At 40.6% G+C, this 14,880-nt stretch overlaps 1 long non-coding RNA gene and 1 pseudogene across 1 annotated transcript; one reads left to right on the top strand and one right to left on the bottom strand.

The window, feature by feature from the left end:
- Positions 1-8,212: 8,212 nt before the first annotated feature.
- On the bottom strand, positions 8,213-14,540 carry LOC112484611. The gene is made up of 3 exons (XR_003048081.1): positions 12,691-14,540; positions 11,968-12,076; positions 8,213-11,311 (listed from the first exon to the last, which is right to left on the bottom strand). It is a non-coding gene; the product is annotated as an uncharacterized LOC112484611 (long non-coding RNA).
- Positions 11,700-11,818, top strand: LOC112484637 (annotated as a pseudogene).
- Positions 14,541-14,880: the final 340 nt, after the last annotated feature.

Here is a 14,880-nt window from a genome sequence, read left to right as displayed (position 1 = left end):
TGAACATCTCTACTCGCCGAAAGAGGCTCACGCGCGGGGCACAGACTGTTAAAATTGACAGCACAGGCTGAAGTCGTTTACCAGCGAAAGGAAAGGAGGCGGCCGGAGGAGGGGAGCGGGTTGGGCGCCTACGAGGAAAGGTCTTTTATCAACCCAGCTCGAATTAGACGACGCGGGGAGATGATGACAGGCTCATCGTGATAGGCGCGTGTCATGTCTTCTTCCTAACCTGGCACTAGCCCTGGCTACACTGTTAGGCACTTCTTGGAGAGAGAGGGTGCTGTGAAAATCCTCAACTACAAAACCGAAGTTAATTGCACTTTGGTACTTTTCCGTAGAATATGATGGTCACTGTAGATGAGCAAAACGTCCATCCACAAAATTTCATATCCTGAGCCCCTACTACGTGCAAAGCACTTCAGGCAGTGCTATGGGAAATGCCTAGTGAGGTGGGACCTCCTGGCACAGTGAGGGAGTCAGATGCCAGCAGGAGCGACACAGACACCACCACCCGAGTGTCAAGGCCATCGGGGAGTTGGGTGAAGTGAGATTTCAGACAAGCGTTCAGGGGGCAGGCCGCGGAGTGGGGAGGGGAGCGGAGCTTTCAGAAAGAGGAGAGCACACAGAAGTTCCTGTTAGGAGCACGCTTGGTTTCCAAAGAGCATCCATGAGCATTTGTTCACAAGTCTCCAAGCTGGGTGGTTCTAGATGCGTTTCTAGGATGTGGAGTAGGAGTAAGAGGCGGTTCTTGGGAGTGTCAAACCCAGATGCACCCTCCTCTGGGCCCGAGCACCATTCTGACGTCTCTCTAAAATGGACAAGCTTTGTCCTCATTGACAATCTATTGACAGCTCCCTTCCAGGTGATCTCTGCAGGCATCCCAAGGACTGCTTACCGCTAGTGTAGCACTTGACGAACAGAGTGAAGAAATAAAATGGAGTCAGTCTGGTCAAGCTGCTAAATTACTAAAGTCAAGTAGGTTGAGGCCTGGGGAATGGATTCTATTCTGTTTAAACTAGCTTGGGAACTTAAACTTTTGAACTTTCCAGTCCTGCGTCATCAAACCTCCAGATAACCCTCTGGTCACCCCCCAGAAGACTAAGGAAAGAATGTTCATGTACCCAGACCACCTGACACCCAGCGTCCAGACCACTGGTCATCTAGAGCAGGAGTCCCCAACCCCTGGGCCACAGACCAGAAGTGGTCCATGGCCTGTTAGGAACCGGGCTACACAGCAGGAGGTGAGCGGTGGGCGAGAAAGCGAAGCTTCATCTGTATTTGCCTCCGCTCCCCAACACTAGCATCACCGCCTCAGCTCCGCCTCAGATCAGGCATTAGATTCTCATAGGAGCATCAGCTGGGGACTGATCTAGAGAATCACCACCTCAGACCAGTCCAGAGGCTAAGAATGCAGGGCTGAATCTGCCCCAGACTATACTTTTTACAACAAGAACTCTTAGCTTCTCTTTCTTCAGAACTCTCTGGGTATTGCCTCACTGTGTCTCCAGTTTGCAAACCCTAAGATCCTTGAATAAATCTTTATCGTTTATTTCTAGCCAAAGCCTCCAGATTCTTTTTTAATTCATCCGGCACACTCATCAGGCTGCCACTTACCTTGAAATAAAGTAGTTTTGAATAAGCCTTTAACTCCATGTCACAGAAACCTGAGCATTCCAAAAGCAGAGTGATAACACCTAAGTCAAAATACTTTCTAACAGTAGTATCCAGAAATTCGGGGAACAGCTACAAGCAGTTAAGTAACGTGTGTGCTAATGGCCCACAGATCTTGTGGAATCACATTCCATGTACAATAACCCCTCGTTTCCTAGTTCCTTCTAAACCAGGAGAGGAGATAATACAGGAAATAGTTAATTCGGTTCTGGGAATCTAGGTCTCTGAGACAAACAGTGTTAACTAAGACGACATCATTGAGAGAGCTGTCTCGAGTCCCTACCTGGCCCCCTCCCAACACACTTACAGACACACTATTCTCAGGTGCAGTCAACACTCTCTCGGCTAACCCATGCACGCTCAAATTACTTCCACTCTTAATTTACCCAATTGTGAGGATGAATATAAAATAAAGATAATTTTGAAAAATAGAACTAATAGGAGAATTTTGAAAGATGGATACCAAACTCATTATTTTTCAAAAACCACTAGGTTCCAGTGACAACTACTTAGAAACCATAAAGGAAAAAGGAATTTTCCTCACGATATCAGATAAATTTATAAGAATTGTTCATAATATAAATTATGAAAAAGTACAATGATTTAATGAGCTTTAAAAAAATCTCAAATGTTCATAGATGAAAACATATAGTAAAATAACAATGGAAAATTCCTCTAACCATATTTAAAAATTTTTAAACAATACTAATTTAAATTCTAGCACAATTTAAAAACTATATAACAATATTATAAAATTCATGAGAATAGCAAATTCACTTTTAAATTGTAGGGGAAAATGTAAAAAACTTTTGAATGGACAAAAAGGATTACTAAATATCTTCAATGGAAAATCAGGCATTGTCTAGCTTTTATGATTCAATGGGGTCACTGCACTTTTCATTGTTTTTGAGCAATTTTATGCCTCTTGTAAGTTGTAGATAACTGTCGGGGACTGAACTGTGTTCTCTCCCTAACTCCTGTGTTGAAGTCCTAATCTTCAATGTGACTGTATTTGGAGACAGGCCTTTTAAGGAGGTAATTAAGGTTGAATGAGGTCATAAGGTGAAGTCCTAATCCAATAGTATTGGTGTCCCTCTAAAAAGAGGAAAGACTCCAGGAGAAAAGACAAAAGACCATGTGAGCACAAAGCAAGAAGTCTGCCCTGGGCTAGTCAAAAAAAAGAGGCCTCACCAGAAACCAGCCTTGCCAACACCCAGATCTTGGACTTTCAGCCTCCAGAACTGTGAGAAAATAAATTTCTGTTGTTTAAATCATTTTGTTATGGTGACCCTAGCTGACTAACACGATAACCAATAATATGCAGACGAGTTATGTCTAGTGGAAGGAGACTGGTTCCTGTGGTGACGGTTAATTTTATGTGTCAGTTTGACGGGGCTAAGGGACTTCCCCATAGCTGATAAAACGAACATTTGAATCAGTCAACAAGTGAGGAAGATTCATTCTCAGCATTACTGCCCAATCTGCCCAATCTGCCCAGGTCCCGAATGGAACAGAAAGGTGAAGAAGGAGAGAATTCCCTCTCTCTTCTTGAGCTGAGACGTCCAAAATATCAAGATCCCTGTTTCTCAGGCTTTTGGACTCCGGGATTTAAACCAGCAGCCTCTTGATTCTCGGGCCTTCAGCCTCAGGCTGGGAGTCACATCATGATTTTCCCTGGTTCTCACGCTTTCAGACTCAGAATAAGTTAAACCACCAGCTTCTCTGGTCCTCCAACTTGCAGATGGCAGAACACGGAACTTCTCAGTCTCTATAACCAGGGGAGCCAATTCTGATAATAAATCTCTCTTAAATATATCTATAGCTACATATCTATATTCAGGCTAGTATTACACTGACATCAAAGCCAGACAAAGATATCACAAGAATATAAACCTATAGAAGCCTGTAGACCAGTATCCCTTATGAATATAGATGCAAAAATCCTCAACAAATTACTATCGAATAGAACCTAGCCACACATAAGAGATTATACATCATGTCCAAGTGGGATTTATTCCAGGAATGCAAGGTTGGCTAAGCACAGTCCATGTAAAATACCACATTAATTGAATAAGAGTAAAAAGACACACAATCATCTCATTGAACATTTATAAAGTATTTGACAAATTCCAACACTCTTTAATGATTTTAAAAAAGCACTCAACAAACTAGGACTAGAAGAAAACTTCCTCAACTCGATGAAGATCATTTACAAAAAAATCCACTTAATACTTAAAATGATAAAAAATAAATAAATAAGTAATAAAATAAAAAATTAAAAAACCTGAACATTTTACTCTTACAGTCAGGAATAAGACAAGAATGTTCACTCTCACCATTTCTACCTAACATTATCCTAGAGGTTCTAGCAAGGACAGTTGGGCAAAAAATGACATAAGAGGCATCCAGATTGCTGATGATACCACCTTATATATATACATAACCTTAGAGAACACACATCCGCCCACATACACACACACACCAATCACAGCTAATAAATGGGTTTAGTAAGGTTGCAAGATACAAGATCAATACATTAAAGTCAGTTGTATTTCTTTACACTAGCAAAGAACCATTCAAAAATAAAATTAAGAAAATAGTTTACAATAGCATCAAAAAGAATAAAATATTAGGAATAAATTTAACCAAAGAAGTTTAAGACTTGAATACTGAAAACTATAAAACACTGAAAGAAATTAAAGAAGATTGAAATAAATGAAATGGCATTTGTGTTTATGGATTGCAAGACTTAATATTGGTAAGATGGTAATACTCCAATTGGTCTACAGATTCAATGCATCTCTGCCAAAATCTCGACTTCCTTTTTTGAAGAAAGTGGCCAGCTGACCCTAAAATTGCTATGCACATGCAAAGGACCGAGAATAGCTAAAATAATCTTGAAGAAGAACAGACTCGATTTCCAAACTTTCTACAAAGCTACAATGTACAAGACAGTGTGATATTGGAATAAGGACAGACATATAGATCGATGGAATAGAAGTGAGAGTCAAGAAATAAACACTGACCTTTATGACTAACTGATTTTCAACAAGGGTGCCAAGACCATTCAATGTGAAAAGAATAGTCCTCCCAACAACTGGGGTACAACTGGAAAAGAATAAATGAAAAATTAACTCAACCTAGGTCACGGACTTAATTGTAAGAGCAAAAACTATAAAACTCTTAGAAGAAAACATAGGTATAAACCTTTGTGACCTTGAACTAGACAATGTTTTCTTTTTAAATATTTGACACTAAAGACACAAGCAACAAAAGAAAATAGATACATTGTACTTCATCCAAATTAAATGCTTTTGTGCATCAAATTACACTATCCACCAAAGAACCTAGAGAATGGGAGAAAATATTTGCAAATCATATATATGATGAGTCTAGTCTCTGGAATATATAAAGAACTCTTACAACTCTAAAATGAAAAGACAAGTAACATCATTTAAAAGTGTGCAAAGTGTTCGAACAGATATTTCTCCAAAGATGCTATAAAAATAGGCAGTAAGTACATGAAAAGATGTTCAACACAATTACTGGTTACTCTTATCTTCGGGGCTTCCCTGAGTGCTGCTGGACGACCACAAAGATTTGTTCTTTTACCTTTTAAAGAGAGGGATGCTAGAAGTGATTAGGTTGAGTCATATGTTCTATATTTTTTAATGAACTCCACACTACAGTAAGAGCTGCATAGGAAGAGCTATGGAGTCAAATAGGAGCGCAGCCTTCCTCACATCAATTTCATTCAGGTAAATCGTTAGTACTAAGAAATACATTATAAAGATGGCCCCTTACAGAAGGCCCTGCTGTTTCTTACATTCTGTGTAATCTGCTCAGATTACAGAGATTCTATCTAATCTCATTGTCCAGTTGTTCTTATTTTGACATTAGTTTAAAGGTTCATCCTGACTATAATTTCAAGGCACTTTTTTTTTTTTTAATGTGCAAAAACTAGGAGAGAGGAAAAAAAAACTGTCTCTTAAAGAAAACTTGCCAGAAATGGGAACCTGAATTTCCCTTTGGGACAGACTGCTCCTTGGTTTTGGGAAAGCTGTTTGAATGAACCCTTCGATTACGTAAATTTAATGCAAGTGCCCACCACCTGTGCTGCGCCTGCTCACGAGAAAGTCAAAAGATAAATGAAAAACCGGGGAAATATGCAGTGTCTGTGGCATCAACATCAACCTTCTAGAATCATAAAGGGATCTCCTATATCACTGAGAAAAGTCCCAGGGTAAAGGAATAACAACAAGTAGTTCATAGAAAAGAAAGTATAAATAAAATGTATAGCTAAATACATAATATTTACATAAAGCAATCTTCTGAAATATATAAATAAAATATAAGACATGTGAGTAAAAGAAATGCGAATTAAATCTAGAATGACGTATTTTTCTACAGATGGGGCAGTCAAAATGTTTAACATACAGCATCAGAGAGGAGGAGGAAGCAGGTACACTCTTTTTTGGTGGGAGATCGAAGTAGCAATAGCATTTAATATTTGAAATAAGTACCTTTCAATCCAGCAACTTCTTTTCTAGGAATTTATCCCACAGATATATTCACACATTTGCACAAAAATGTACGAACATACACACTTCAGGTTTGCAAAACTCTGGAAAGAAGCGATAAAAATGGTTATCAGGAGAGGCTTATAAAAATTATAGTCCAGTTACTCATTTAATAAGTAGTTTTTGAAAGCCTATCATTATCAGATGCAATTCTATAATGAACTATTGCAGATTTCTTAAAAAATGAAGTCGATCTATATGCATGGCCATGGAATGATCTCCAAAAAATACTGAAAAGTGGAAAACACGTGAAAAATGTCAAGTGCACGGCAGTGTGCATAGTATGCTTCCATTTCCTGAAGGGAAAACGCGCGTACATCACAACACCTGCCTTGTCCAGAGAGACTATGTCTGCCTCTGGGGAGAAGAACTAGGGCCGGAATCTGCAGTCGAACGACTTCCCATTGCACTGTTTTTGCATTGTTTGATTTTTAAAAACCATATGCGTGTACTATTTTTCCTACTTAAACAATTTATTTTAAAACATATGTACTGAGAAAAATATAATTTGGTATGAATTTCCTCAACAAAAATAGAAAGTGAGTGTGGAGGGTCCGTGTGTCCTGTAGGTTCCGGGGACAGACGGCCTTCTGGTGGCTTCCACGCTCCCCTCTTACCTCTCCCGCTAGAAAAGCGTCTGCGGCTGTGTTTGGAGAGACCTCTGTCCGGATCCCTTCGCCAGTTTCCGCCTTGCTCCTCAAAGTTGGACGCCCCGGGGAATTTTAGCTTCCAGTTTCCAGATGTGAAACCAAAATACATACTGAGTACTGAGTACGAAAGGCCGAGGCCCAGACAATGGCCACCTCGCGGACGGGGAGAGGATGGACGGCCGCGGCGCACGCTTCCCACACGTCCACGAGGCACGCGGAGAATCCCCCAGTGGGCAGATGTCCTTGGGCCTCCTCATCAGCTAAGTCTTGTAATTAACTGGCTTCTTATTTTCAAATGTATTCTTTAAAATGCAGAAATATTTTTTAAGATGACCTTAAGGCTATTTTCCTTCTCAACATTTTTATTGACAACTTAATGGCGTTTCTTTTCATTCCTTTTTTAAATTATTACTTTGTAAATGGTTAAAAAGTCCATTAATACAAAAAAAGCCCATTAATACAGTATCTTTTTTAAAAACCGAAAGCATTACAGATAGATCCTGGCAAGGATATCTTTGGACTCGGCCTCCAATCCCAGCCACTTCGCTTTTCTCCCAGACGGAACCCTGTCTCTCAGCTTGGTATGCATCATTTCGAATCTTTCTGGATGCGTTATATGTGTGTGTGTACCCACAGCAAAGATAAGTATCGCTTTGATGTGTAGATCATGTCGTCTTTATCTTTCGGCAACTCACATTTTCACTCTGATGTGTCTTAGAAATGTCCCCTGTTGGTTGAGAATGGGGACACTCTGCTCTCATTTTAACGGCTGCGGAGTGATGCACCCATACCGCCAGACCATCCCCAGCTGGCTGCACGTGGGCTGCTCACAAGTCTTAGCTGCACGTGAATGTAAGGTTTTCTCCAAAGTCATTACCTAGTAATAGATTTGCTGGGCCCCTGCTTTTTCAATGTTAATTGACATTGCCCAATTTACCGCCAAAGGGAATGTACTGAGTTACGCGCCCATCAATGGAGTTCACACCTTCAACGAGGTGCCATTCTTGCCAAAGTTTTAGCATCTGTAAAGCTAAGAACGCTAATTAGTTGCACAGATAACAAAATTAAAATTTAAAAGCCTTTCTACAAGTTGAAAAGGATCGACATACAATTAGTAATAATGTAGATATGAGTAAAGTCCTATATCTAAGTTTTTTAAAAAAATAAGTTGGGTGAGTACAGCTTATGGGGATCCGGCTTGGAAAAATGTCATGTAAAAAAGGTCACATGAATGTTAAGAATTCAGCGGCCTAATCCCAGGCCCAACCCCCATCCCCTCCCCACCCCCACCATGTAAATCTATACCTCCAATTGTCTGCGATCTGGAAATGAAGGAGACCGTTTATGTTGGCAAATTGAACACCACAGCACGCTGCATAGCAACCCATAGGGTAAATCGTTGCCAATGAAGCTAAGACAACTACAGTGCCAGGGTGGTAGAAGGTTACACTTCCTCTGAACTCTGAAGAGATCACATCTGGAACATTCATGTCATAGGGATATTTCAAGATGGGGCAACACCGATGACCATAATCGGGCATTGAATCATCACGCAAATTCCCGCATATCATCAGGTTCTCTTATTCAGAGACTGAAGTGACAGCAGAAAGTTATAGAAACCCTTTTCCGTCAGTTCTCCAAATAGAGTATCCACTTACCCTGGACTCTTCCTCTGTTAGCCTTTCTAGATACAGAAGAATGAACCCCGGAAGGGTCCTTCCATCTCTACAGCTTTAAGATTCTTCATCTTTCCTTGAAAATACTTCTATTTTCCCAGAAATGTTCCCAAACATCAGTAACTTTAACCTGACCATATATGGTCAATCAGCAGTGTGTACCAGATTTATAACTATTACAAACTCCAGCCCACCAGAATTGGCTGATTATTTGTGCTCAGAGGGGAGGATTGAATGTTTTTTCTTTCATCACCGAGAGAGCATCAGCTTCGTCTGTAGCCCAAGTTTACTCTGACCTCGGCCAAAACTATGACTGTAACTCTGCAGCCAATGACCTCAAGCCTGACCTACAGCAGTCATCTCCGGGGATGAAAAAGGTCATTTAAACACCTCAGCCCCCAGTCACAAGGAGAGTACAAAATTTCATCTCAAGTTAGTATTCTTTAAGGTCATCTCACAAAAGTAATACAGAAAGAATGAGTAATATTTTTTTTAAAAAAATTGGAACAGCAGTTGACTGGATTTGAAAATTTCAAATGTTTTCTCAATATTCTTTCTATGATAGGAAAATGCGTTTCATTAATTCAAACTCTCCAAAACACTATGCTGTCTGAAAAGCTAATGTTATTACTTTTTGCAACTATATGAATGTTTGTGAAGATAAGTGCAAAGAGAAAAATATCACTGTAACCTCCCCAGCTAGCGATTACCATTGATAACATTTGCTAGCACATCAGCCCCGCTTATCTGCAGGGGCGGTATCTTCCGAGACCCCCAGTGGGTGCCTGACACCGTGGACAGTACCAACCCCCTCACATACTATGTTTTCTTCCTGTACACACACATCTATCATGACATTGAATTTATAAAGTAGGAACAGTAAGAGATCAACAACGATAATAAAAAAAAGAACAATTATACTGCAATACAAGTTCTGTGGACGTGGTCTCTCTCTGTGATAACCCGTCTGGCTACCAAGTGGCTAACGGGAGGGTGGCTTACACAGGGTGGATAACGCTGGACGAAGAGGTGATTCTTGCTCATCCTGGGTGGGATGGCACAAGATTTCATCATGCTATTTAGACTGATGCGCAATTTTAAACTTATAAATTGTTTTTTTCTGGAATTTTCCATTTAATATTTTCAGACCGCGGCTGATGGAGGGTAACTAAAACTGCAGAGAGTAAAAGTGTGGATAATGAGGGACCGCCATATACACTTATAGTTTTGTTTTTACAAAATTGGGTCCTGCGATACAGATAGTATTGGGTCCATGTACAGATAGTTTGGATTTTACAAAATTGGGTCCTGTGAACACTTTCATAACGTCATTTTCCATTGACCAGTGTATTACAAACATTTCTATATGTTACTAAGTGTTTTCTATGTTCATTCTTAACGCCATCATATTGTTCCATTGCATGAATATACTGTAATTTATTTAATCCACTGTCTGTAGACATTTAGGTAGCTCTTGCTGTTTAAATTATCTTACTGCATAATTCTGATTACTTCCTTAGGATTAATTCCTTGCTTTTATTTCCTTTTGATTTCCTTTTCACAAGACTCACTGCACTTGTAATCATTTATGTAATGTCTACAAAGTGATGGAATGTAATTTCCAGCCCTTGATATAGAATACATTCAATAAAATACTTTTGATTAAATAAATGAATGTTTTAAGGCTCTGAGATACATTTTATCAAGTTGGTTTGAAAAAGTTGTGTCAATTTATACTTTTCCCAAAAGCAGGATAAGAGTCCCTCTTTCCCACATTCCCTTTACCTTTAGGTATTGTCTTAAATATAATCTTTGGAGTGCTTGACATGTAAAAAATGGTAGTTTATTACTGGTTTAATTTGAATTTTTAAAATTATTATAGAAATTAAACACTTTTTCATAAGTTTATTGAGCATTTATATTTATTGTTTTGTGATCTGTTTGGCTTCAGTGTGAAAAGTGCTAAGGAACAGTAATTTCAATGTCACCTGGAAAGTCCCTAGATCACCAGCATTCAAAATGACACTCTCTGGCGTAAGTTGCCAGATTCACAATTCTAGGCTATAAACATCCAGAATTTTGACTTTTAGTCTGGAAGGGAAAGTTCTCGTTTTGCACAGGGAAAGCATAGAGGTCCCTCTGAGCTGAATATTCTGGGGAATAGAAAGGAAATTCCGCTCATCTTTTCATTGTTCTCTTCTGTTCCTCCCCAGGGAATATGCACTTTTAAAGGAACCAAAGACAGAATACACATTGCGCATGACCATTTTTCTTGGTTAATTACTTTCGATGCTTCATTTTAATTTATCTTTCTTCCTAATGTGTTTGTTTTTCTTCAGGGCTTCCTATTCCCTTTGCTCCCCCCATTTCCTGATCCACTTAGAATAAACCCCAATGTGCAATCGCCCCCACCTCACTGGTATTAGGTACTTTCAATGACATCAGTGTGTAGGCTGCAAAAGTATCTCTCCTTGGAGAGGAGTTAGTCATGCAATTTGTGTGGCCCTGTCTTCACTTAAAGCCAACAATAAAAAAAGAAATAAATAAATAAATCCAAGCTATATCACTCACATAAAACAAAATGACACGTATTTCTCTACCTTTGGCTGAGGGGTCTCAAGTCTCTTAAGAATCTACACTCTACTTCAAACCCATAAGTCACAGGTCGTGGCTTCTGGCGCGTGGTGGCATCAGTTCCTAGGGGCAGCTCGTTCTGATGTCTCCAGAAGATGTTCTTGTGTGATGATAAAACATTCAACGAGTAAGTGTAAGTTTACACTCCACGCACAAGTGCACTTTCAACATCTCCGTTCACATATAAAATGAAGAGGTAGGGTAATAGCAATTTGTGATACTGAAACCAAACTCGTTTCTTTAAGAGTCATAGAAAAAAGGAAGACTGTGTGTTCAAGGCACCGACATTATATAGCTGAGTCAGGCCGTGTTGCACAGGATACGTCAGTAAGGCCTGTGACTGCCCGACCCTCGAGCAGACGCTCAGTTGTCTCAGGAAGTTCTACCATATTGCTTTGATCCATTAATTCTTTCAGCCTCTAAGACCACTTTACCCATCGCCTCTTAGTTCATTGACTGTAATGGAATCAATCAGAATAGAATCTCCAGTCTACAGCCATGACAACCTGAACAAGCCCGATCCTGTCTGATCTGAGAAGCTAAGCAGGGTTGGGCCTGGTTAGTACTTGGATGGGAGACCACCTAGGAAGACCAGGTGCTATAGGCGTAAAAAATAAAAAATAAGGGACTGTAAGCTGACAAGGTCCTTGCAATCTGTGAGGTCAACCAAGGGTTGCCTCACCTAAAAAAAAAAAAAGAAAAAAAGAAAAAAAGAATAGAATCCCCTCAACTTCCACCACCAAATAGCCAATGTACCTGCACCTGCTGCCACACACTCTACCTGGCCCCTGCCCAGCTGCCCCTCAGCGTCCGGTCACAGTTCCTCTCCTTCGTTGAAGGACTTCTCCAGCATCGGTTTTCTTCCCTGCCAATAAATCATTCCCATCAGCATAAAAATATGTAGCTCCTTCCTATCTTCAAAAGAGCCTCTCCCTTCCCCTGACTCCACACCCTTCTGCAGACACTGGCCGTTTCCTGCGTCCCTCCGCTGCAAAGCTCCTCCAGCACTGTCCACTTCCACCCATCTGTTCCTCTGTTTTGAGACTCTGATTTCATCTAGTGCTTGAGTAACTGGATGACAATAAAAGCCATGAATACAAAAAAGACTTCACCCACATTCCACTAGCCTAAGACATCAATGATTCCTGTTTGATTTGTGCTCCCTTCTGGCATTTGCTCACTGGCTAATGTCCTTTTTTGCACTGTTGCAATCATAGTCTGGGAATATTTTTATCTTCTACTCTCCTTAGTAAAAACATCCTTTCCTCTTTCTCTATATTATTTACAGAACTCATACTTTAAGAATTATATCAAGTAGGTATATCTATAATTCATTTCACTACCCACTATTTGGGGCCATTTAGATGGTTTTTTACCACTGCTACAAATAGAGCTGTGGTTAATCATCTCGTGTCCATAATTTACCAACAGCCTTTGTGTGAAGTGTTTGTTCACATACATTGCAGAGGAGTCACTTACTGTGTGGTACGACTGTCCTGTGAAATCGTGCTGGAACTCTCTGCAGTGGCCCCCCTAGTCCATGGCTTCACTTTCGGTGGTTTCAGTTACTACTGTCAACCTCAGTCCGAAATACTAAGTGGAAAATTCTGGAAATAATTTTTAAGTTTTAAATTGTATGCCACTCTGAGTAGCATTTTGGAGTCTCGCGTCATCCATACAACTAATTCGATGCTTCTCCCCTTTTTCTACTGAAATGAAGTTTTTAGAACAATTAAATACCCACAACCCCCCTATTGCCCAAATCTTTAGTTTGGATGCGATGATTATAGGGTTTCAGTCTCAGACTATTACCGTGTTTTACCTCCTAGAATCTCGTTCCTGTTTCAAAAGTCTTAACAGAGTATAATCCCAACTTCACCATCATCAACCATTTAGATTTAATTGTAAATATCATAAGATCTATCGCTCATCGATGTTTCTTGAACTTTTCATCTTCTCTATCATGAGACTTGATTTTCATTCGGTTAGAGAATTTTGTCAGAAAGGTAGATGGGTGGGATATTTTCAGAGCCCTTGCAATGTGTAAAATGTCTTTACTTTGCTCTCACGTGTGAATAATAACTTTCTTCTATGTAGGGATATTGCCAAGGGTCTGGAAATGGAAATGCGAATTGTCTACTTCAACCGAAAGTGCAGATGAGAAGTCCGTCCGGTTATCTTTCCTTTGTAAGTTACCTTTGCAAGTTCTATTCTTCGTCTGGAAGCATCGCAAGATTTTCTGCTATGGTGCCAAATGATTTCCTAATTCCGTCTTTGAAGCATCGCAAGATGGTGAAGTTGGGAAAATCTTTGAAGCATCGCAAGATTTTCTGCTATGATGCCAAATGATTTCCTAATTCCGTCATTCCTTCCACAGTTGTCGGTTAGCGTGACACTGTAGAGAAAAGCTTTCTCTGCTCCGCATTCATTTACTCACTTATTTATGCACATTAGCGATGGACTTACGAATGCTTATCATATTCAGTAGGCAATATCTGTTCCTTCCATTGTTCGCTGATGCTCAAATTATCCCAGATTTGGTCAGCGAGTGCCCCTCCAGGCTGGTTTTCATGTTCTTTGACATATTCCTATCAATCTTTGAACACTTTTTTTACTTTCTGGCACAAACACGAAAATGTTCTAAGCTTATCTTGTACTTCTCCTCCCCGAGACCCGGAATCAAGTATTTCTTCAAAGAGCTCTGCTTTTTTGTTTTGTTTTGTTATTGTTATGATTATTATTACTATATTGTTTTGTAGAGAACGGTATTTCGAAAAATGAACATCAGGTATGCTCAATGTTATTGTGAGGACATTGTTCTCAAGCCTTTTCAATCAAAAGAGCTAGGCAACACATACCTACATCTATGTACGAGTATACACACGTATACGCACACAAACATTATGGAAGACACAAAATCACTGACATGTCCAATCCAGCCTCACGCACCACGGGGTCACTCCCAGCTTCCCCTCTTTCCACACTCAAACTCCTCTTTCTCGGGGAGAAACCTGGCCCAAGACCTCCATAGATTGGGTTTGTTGATCGACAAGCAACGTAACTCATCTCTCCTCACCGCCACTCCTTGCCTCGTCCTGCCTCCGACACCCACGCCGGGTGGCTGCCCCTCGTATGGGTGCTGCCCTTGGCCTGCTCGGGCCCCACGTGCCAGACTGCCGCCACCAGCCCACTCCGTGCTGATGTGTTTCTCATCCCCCTCGGGCTCCACCTCCTTGTGCTGGACACTACCACGCTCCAGTGCAAATGCTCACGTTGGCTCAACTCTGTCCCCTGGCTTTAGCGACAGTTATTTAGGCAAGAAAGAAAGAAGGAAGGAAGGAAGGAAGGAAGGAAGGAAGGAAGGAAGGAAAAAGCCAGGGTTCGGCACTATGGAATATTTTCTTCCCGTCACGGTGAAGGAAAATCTTTCGTGACAGCCGGCGGAGGTGCTGGCAGGCAGGCAGGCAGCGGCCTCGCATTGAAAAGCATCGCCTTCCACTGCAAAACTTGCAAGGCAGGCAGGCAGCCAGGCAGGCAGGCGAGAGGGAAGGCAGGCAGGCAGGCAGGCAGGCAAGCAATTAGAAAAACATTGTGTGTGTGTGTGCGTGCGTAAATATACATATACATATATGTGTGTGTGTGTGTATATATATGTATATATATGTATAT

The sequence above is a fragment of the Pteropus alecto genome, unplaced genomic scaffold (assembly GCF_000325575.1).
Source record: "Pteropus alecto unplaced genomic scaffold, ASM32557v1 scaffold17, whole genome shotgun sequence".
Taxonomy (NCBI): Eukaryota; Metazoa; Chordata; class Mammalia; order Chiroptera; family Pteropodidae; genus Pteropus; species Pteropus alecto.
Note: the sequence above shows the minus strand (reverse complement) of the source record. Positions and strands in the feature narration are given on the sequence as shown.